Source organism: Tupaia chinensis, unplaced genomic scaffold (genome assembly GCF_000334495.1).
Source record: "Tupaia chinensis unplaced genomic scaffold, TupChi_1.0 Scaffold144982_1, whole genome shotgun sequence".
Taxonomy (NCBI): domain Eukaryota; kingdom Metazoa; phylum Chordata; class Mammalia; order Scandentia; family Tupaiidae; genus Tupaia; species Tupaia belangeri.
In genome coordinates, this window is record NW_006204841.1 from 2,826,427 (window position 1) to 2,833,656 (window position 7,230).

Genomic DNA, 7,230 nt, shown 5'->3' on the forward strand with positions numbered 1-7,230 from the left:
AAAGAATGACACAGTGGTTTATCTTTAAGTTTGGCATGCACCTGATGATAAGGCCTCTTAAAGCCTCACAGATGTGGCAGATCTTAAGCATCTAGTGTTTTTCTCCCACCCTCTGGTATGTGTGTGTCTTACGAAGACCTCCCATATACTAGCTACCTTCTCCTCATTTTATTGTGAAAGGGGATGTCATTGACGTTATGAGTTGGCATGATTTTTTCTGAATGATCAGATTATACTCTATCTAGATCACTTCAGATTATACTATGACACAGGGCAGAAGACAGAAAAAAAAAAGACGAAAACACCTTAAGACAAGTATGTAAATAAATGTGTTCTGACATAGGTGGATATAAACATTTTGGGACCATCTTTCCTCATCAGAATGGAAAATAGTGCAGTCACTAAATCACGTAGCTAAGGCAATATTAACCTTCTCTGGCAATGTACACAGTATAGCCGCTGGGAATGAAGCCACTACGTGGCAAAACCTGAGATAGTCTATAATCATTTTCTACGTGTGGGATTGTTCAGGGACCAGACTTGTGAAATAAATGGAGGTATGGTAGGACCCCTACCCTGTTCCATTTAGGTTCTTAAGGACATCACTGATTTCTGGTGTCCCTTCAGCATGTGAAGCTGTGTTTGCTTTGTTATGTTGGGCAAGGTGGTGGGTTTGGTGCCAGAGACTTTCACAGGACCTGTCCTAGTATGATAGCTCTTACCCTTTAGCTCAAGAACCTATTGGGGGCATTACTCCAACTGGTAAACATCTCAATTCCGATTACATACTTGGGGCCTAGAGAAATGACCATTGTGTGTCTGCAGACACAGTGGGCCTACTGCAACCTGAACTTTAGGCAGGATTCTATTTATTACCTGACCCCAAAACCCTGACTCCAGCAGAAGGATCCTGTAATATGTATGCTACTGAGACCCTGTGTCTTATAGCCCTTGAAGTATCTGGCAATACTTTTGCCTGCTGTGTAGCTATTTGAGTGCATGACAAAAGTCCCTTTGGGAAGACTCAGAATATCATCACAGTACATACCTGAGTAGTACGGGGTTTTCCCTTTTTAGTCCATAGGTTCCAGAGCTGCAAATTGGCTCAGGTGGGCACTGAGCAACAGATTACAATTTTGCCATGAAGACCATCACCTCTGGTCTCTCACCCCTCGCCCCTCCTTTCTTACCTCTTTATCCTTGCAGGTGTTATGGAAGTTCTCTTGTTGTAGCCTTTCTTTTGGCCTCTAGGGTCACTGTGCTCTATTAACCGTATTTACAGCTCTCTGCAGACCCAGCCCCTTTACACTGTTCTCCCACCTTAGTTATTTTCTAGTAATTGTGGCATCTTGGCTTTTTGCACTTAGCTTTTACTGCTTTGGATCCAGATCAACCTTAAGGATGTTAATGAGCTCAACTCTTGGTAACCACTCCTACTAGCATCCTGGACTGCAGCCACTGCTGAACTTTTTTGTGATGCTAGTGCCCCATCACCAACACATTCCTAGTAAGTGTGATTAAAATGTGTCCTCTGGACCTGCCTGTGGAATATTCTTGTAAGTCTTCTAACCTCACATAATAAAGCTATTGGAGACACACGCCTCCCTCAGCCTCTTCACTTGTTTCTTTGCCATTTTCCATGGCAACACATACATTTGCACCTTTCTGAATGTTGTCTACTACTTTTTCTATATTTCTAAGAACCATTCTAGCAGGGAGTTAAGTCCATCCCCTGGAATCCTTACTGGGCTGTTAAATTCCATGTTCTCAGAAAACACCAAAAATAAACTGGTGTCCAATGTTATATTCCAGGTACCATGATTACACACTTTGAATCTTCAAGCATTTAAAAAACTTCCTTGGCTTCTCCCAGTATATACATTTAGTTCTTGACATTCCTTTGGTTTATTTCCTTCTTTATCAGTCACAGAACATTTCCAGCCAGTTTATGCAAGGTCTTCACCTTTGTTATTGGCCTAGAGCAAGCAAAGAAGTTGAAGGATTCTTCAGCTGTTGGAGGTGGGGAGATGGGAAGCTACTGCCTTCTAGGGAAGAGGCTTATGTAGTAACTTCCAGAACAGTGAAAATGGTGCATCTTACTAGGGACAAAGGGTCAGTTCTGCAAGTCTTAGAGTTTGGGGTGCAGGGACCAGCAGGTGGCCTGGTAGGTAAGATGTTGGATTACCACATGGTTGACTATGGTTCAATTACCTAACCTGGTGACTTAAAAATCACAGTAAGTAAATAAATAAATTCATAAATGTTGAATTAAAAAAGTTTTAAAATAAAGGAAAAAGAGTTTTGGGACCAGCAGATGGTGGAATGGCTACGTTGCTGGACTCTAATGTAGTCGACCACATTTCAAGTCCTGGACCTGGTGGCTTAAACTCACTCTTGGCATGTGTGCGTGCATGCCCAAGATCCCAAGAGGAGAATGGAGGAGAAAGGATTACAGTGTGGCCATCCCCCCCCCCCGGGGGGGTGATTTCTCATTTTCTGTCTCTCTCTGTCTTTCTGGCGAGTGTGTACGCCTTATAGCAAAACCTCCCCAAAAAAAAAAAAAAAAGATTTTGAGTGGAGCTGCAGAGTTAACATCACAGAGGAGTCGATGTAGATCGACCCTATCCCATGTTCAGCATCTTTTTTTTTGGAGAGGTTTTTGCTATAGGGCACATGCGCTCGCCAAAAAGACAGAGACAGAAAGACAGAAAGCAAGAAATCACCCCAGAAGGGATGGACATGCCACAATCCCTTGTCCTCCATTCTCCTCTTAGGATCTTGAGCGTGCATATACATGCACCCGGTGTGAGTTTAAGTCACCAGGTCCAGGACTCGAACTGTAGTCAACTACATGGGAGTCCAGTGATGTAGCCATTATGCTAACTGCTAGTCCCTCTCATGTTCAGCATCTTGGTCTTTGCATAATAGGCCTGCTTTGCTAGAGCATTTAAATAGCTAAAGCTCTGGAATGCTAACAGTGAGATGTTGATCTGCAGATCAACTCAATCTACCCTTACCTTGCAGAAGACAAAATCCTTTATGGAAGGGACCTGAGTCTCCCTGGCTTTCATCAACTCCATTTATAGTCTATTATTGACTGCAATCAGTCTTATTTTAATTTTATTTAGACTAATTTATTTAATTTTATTTATTATTATTATTATTTTCAATTTGTTATAAGGCATGCACACTCACCAGAGAGAGACATTGAGAGACTTGGGGAGAGTGAGAAACCAATCCACCAGGTCCGGGACTCGAACCATGGTTAGCCTTGGGAAATTCTAGTGCCTTAACCACCATGGCATCTACAGGCCCCTGCAGTCTGTCTTAAAAATACCAGGAGGATACTGGATTCACTGTGTTTTTTTCCCCAGGAGGGATGATTTCTCACTTTTCCTCTCACTGTCTCTCTGGCAAACACACATGCTATCCTTTCGCAAAATTCTTAATTTTTTTTAATCAGTCTAGATGCTTATTTTCTCTGGCCATTTTGACTATACTTGTGATCATTTGAGTTTTCTGAGGAGCAGACACTAAGATGGCATTAGATATATAAGAACTTATTAGAGGACATGTCTGTGGAAGAGAATGGGAAGTGAGTCAAGGGAGGCCTCTAGAGTCATCAGACTTCCATGCCTGCCTGATCCTTGTGAAGGTGAAAAGGAAGGAAAAAATATTGAGGGAATGAGGTTTTGATTTCATGATGGTTCTAAGGAAGCTCAGTAAGACCCACAGTGAGACTGAGCCAAGGTCATTTTATTATCCCTGTCATGCTCAGTTATTGACTGGCAGCAGTCTAGGGATGCCTAGTCCTGGAACAAATGGCATGATGGATTTGAGAGTGTGGCATATGGACTATGAGTTAATTACACTCCTGATGTCAGAGATTTGACAGGTGCCATTTTCAGGGCCAGGCCAGGATCAGCATGTGTGTACATCCACTCAGATACATATATTTTTTCATATAACTACAGAGCAACTGAACTTATGAAAATGTCTTTACTAAAATATGAGCTATTCACTCATGTTATTGTGTTATACCACAATATAATAAAACATAGTACATTATATATTATAAAATAATAGGGGATCAGCAGATGGCATAATGGTAATGTTGCTAGACTCCCACATAGTCAACTATGGTTGGAGTCCTGGACAGGGTGGCTTAAAAAACTCATGCCAGATACATGTGCATACATGCCCAAAATTCTGAGAGGAGAATGGAGAAGGGATTTCAGCATGGCCATCCCACTGGGAGGTGATTTTGCACTCTCTGTCTCTGTCCCTGTTTCTCTGGTGAGCACACATGCGTTTAGCAAAAATTTCTCTAAAAATATAGAATTAAAAAACCCATGATATTATTTATCATATTATATAATATGATATTTTATAAAATAATATATTATACATAACCATATATAAAATTATATACATATATACATATATATATATACATATATATAAATAGGATGGTATTATAGCATTGGCAAGTCTGGCTCATAATAGGCATGCAGTCATATTTCAATAGTAGGAATCTATTAGTTAATCACAATGTTAATTCAAAATGAAAATTGTATAATACTGGGCCAGCTTGTGGCATGGTAGTTATGACAGTTGGATCCTACATAGCTGACCGTGTGGTTGGTGTCTTGGCCCTGGTGGCTTGAAAAGCACACCAAATGCCATGTATGTGCATGCCCAAAATCCTGAAAGGAGAATGCAGAAAGGTTTCCGTGTGGTTATCCCTCTGAGGGTGGTTTCTTGCTTTATTTCTCTTTCTCTTTCTTTCTGTCTGGTGGGCACATATGTCCTATAGAAAATTTTTTAAAAAATCATGATATCATTACCAAACATATGTTGTCTAAATATTTTGTAGCTATTTAAAAATTATTTTAAAAATAATCATCTAAAAATGTTTTAGTTAAATAGGAATATATGGAGAATTCTTTCATGCAACTGTATGTATACATTTAGTATTAGGTCATATAATAAAATATCAGAGTCTTACAATTGAAACCACCCTGATATAGGGCACGTTCCAGGAGGATCCAAACAGCGCACCATGCACTAGAAAGTTAAGAAGTGCTCCAGCCTGATAGTGATTCTCCTACATATTGCAAGGCTGTCTCCTTGTACATGTGAGTCTGAGTCTAAAAGGAGACGACTGAGTTTCTTAAAGTCCTGATATGGCTTTCCCTCTTCTATAATTGTCAGTTGTGGTGACCCATAAGTTAATCCTTCATCTATTATTTGAAATATTTCTGTCCTCTCTACCATAAAGCCTGAGCCATCATCTTTATGCCTCTTCAGTATCGCCTGTTTACCCAAGTAACGTCTTTACCTTGATTTTCACTTACACTGGACCTACAACTAGCATTTGCCAACTAAATGATTTAGGCAAGAAACTACTCTTAATAAATGTTAAAATAAATTATAAATTTAAAATACATAAAATACTCTAATGCTGATTTTAAAACAGACATTCATATCAATGGAACACAATAGAGTTCAGAAATCTGTTCAAATAAATATGAGATTTAATATGCACCTTAAGTGACATTGATTAAAGTGGGTAATTTGATTAGCACTGCTTGGAAAAATTGAAAGAGCCCATAGGAAAATTTTTTAAAAAGTTAGGTTTCCCAGTTTATTATCCTACATAAATACGCAATGAACCAAATATCTTTTTCTTTTTTTTTTTTTTTTTTGAGAGGATTTTGCTATAGGGCACGTACACTCACCACAAAGACAGAGAGAGAGAGATAGAAAGCAAGAAATCACCCCCTGGGGTATGGCCACACCAAAATTCCTTCTCCTCCTTTCTCTTCTTGGGATCTTGGGCACGCACGCACATGCGCCCAGCATGAGTTTAAGCTACTGGGTCCGGGACTCGAACCACGATTGACTACATAAGAGTCCAGCGATATAGCCATTACGCTAATTGCTGGTCCCTGAACCAAATATCTTAATGAAAAATAAGAACCATTTTTCTTTCAGTGGTTTTCCATATGGTTTTATTTTCTTCCTTCAACCATGATAATATGATAATCAAATTTTGTCTTAAATGTTGGGTCTGTAAACACAGGCTTATCCATCCCATTGATAGGCAAGGCAGATGCTTCTTGAAATGGTCCCACCATGGAACCTCTGGTTATCCAACCCAAGTTGCCCCCTTGCCTGGCTTTATCTTCACTATATTGTCTGGCCACTTCATTGAACCTCATTCCAGATTTTAACTTTTCCATGGCTTCCATTATTTTGCCATGTTTTTCACATAGAATGTGTCTGATCTTTATTGCATTGCCACCTCCTTTGGGACCCTGAGCTTTCTTGTCAGCGCTGTCATTCCAAGATGCTGCTACCCCTTTACCCCCTTTCTCAAAACCACTTTTTCTTTTGGGCAGCATCTTCAAGACTTGCCCCAAAACTATTTTTTTTTTAAAGTACAGAAGGAAACATGGGAGAATTTAATTGTATTTATTTCTAAGCATTACAGAAGATTCAGATGCAACACCAGGATCGATTGTCAAATTCAACTGCATCACAACATTTCCTTATAGAAGATATTTCCTTAAAATAAAGGCAAAATACAAACAAAACTTAAGAACCAAATACTTGTGATACATATGACAAAATATGTCCTAAAATAGGACTTGGTGATTGTTACTTCTGTTCTTTTTTCTTACTGTGATTCCTTTGCGTTTAATGGTTGGCCTTTGGAAGGTTTAATTATGGCTTATTACTGTGTTTACTTTGATGCTTTTAATTCTTATAAATGACATGTTGCTATCAAAAATTGCTGTTTCCTTTTACGTATTTAATAATGACAGTGAATTCAAGTTTGGTTAACATATGGCATTCAATTTTAAAATTTTTCAGAAGTTTCATTTACTATGTTAAGAAAAAATCACTAATACTGTTTAAATATATGTGTTGGTGATATGTTTATATGCGAATCTACACAAATTTTAATCACTCCTCAGGAGAAGAGAAATCTTCATTGAGAAACATTATGCAAAGTTATGATATATTTAAATGTCAATTTTGTATACAAAAAGGAAAATATTTAGACTACTTAGAAAATTGAGAAGTGGCATGCTCTTTATTTAACTTTCTCTCCTATCCAATCAGTCCTGAATCAAAATGTTCTTCTTTTTAAGTTTATTTCTATTTCTTGCATACGTGTGTGTGCATGTGTGTGTGTGTGTGTGACAGAGAGACAGAGAGGGA

At 38.8% G+C, this 7,230-nt stretch overlaps 1 pseudogene; it reads right to left on the reverse strand.

Annotated features, from left to right (window-relative positions):
• Positions 1-6,014: 6,014 nt before the first annotated feature.
• On the reverse strand, positions 6,015-6,407 carry LOC102490194 (peptidyl-prolyl cis-trans isomerase NIMA-interacting 4 pseudogene; annotated as a pseudogene).
• Positions 6,408-7,230: the final 823 nt, after the last annotated feature.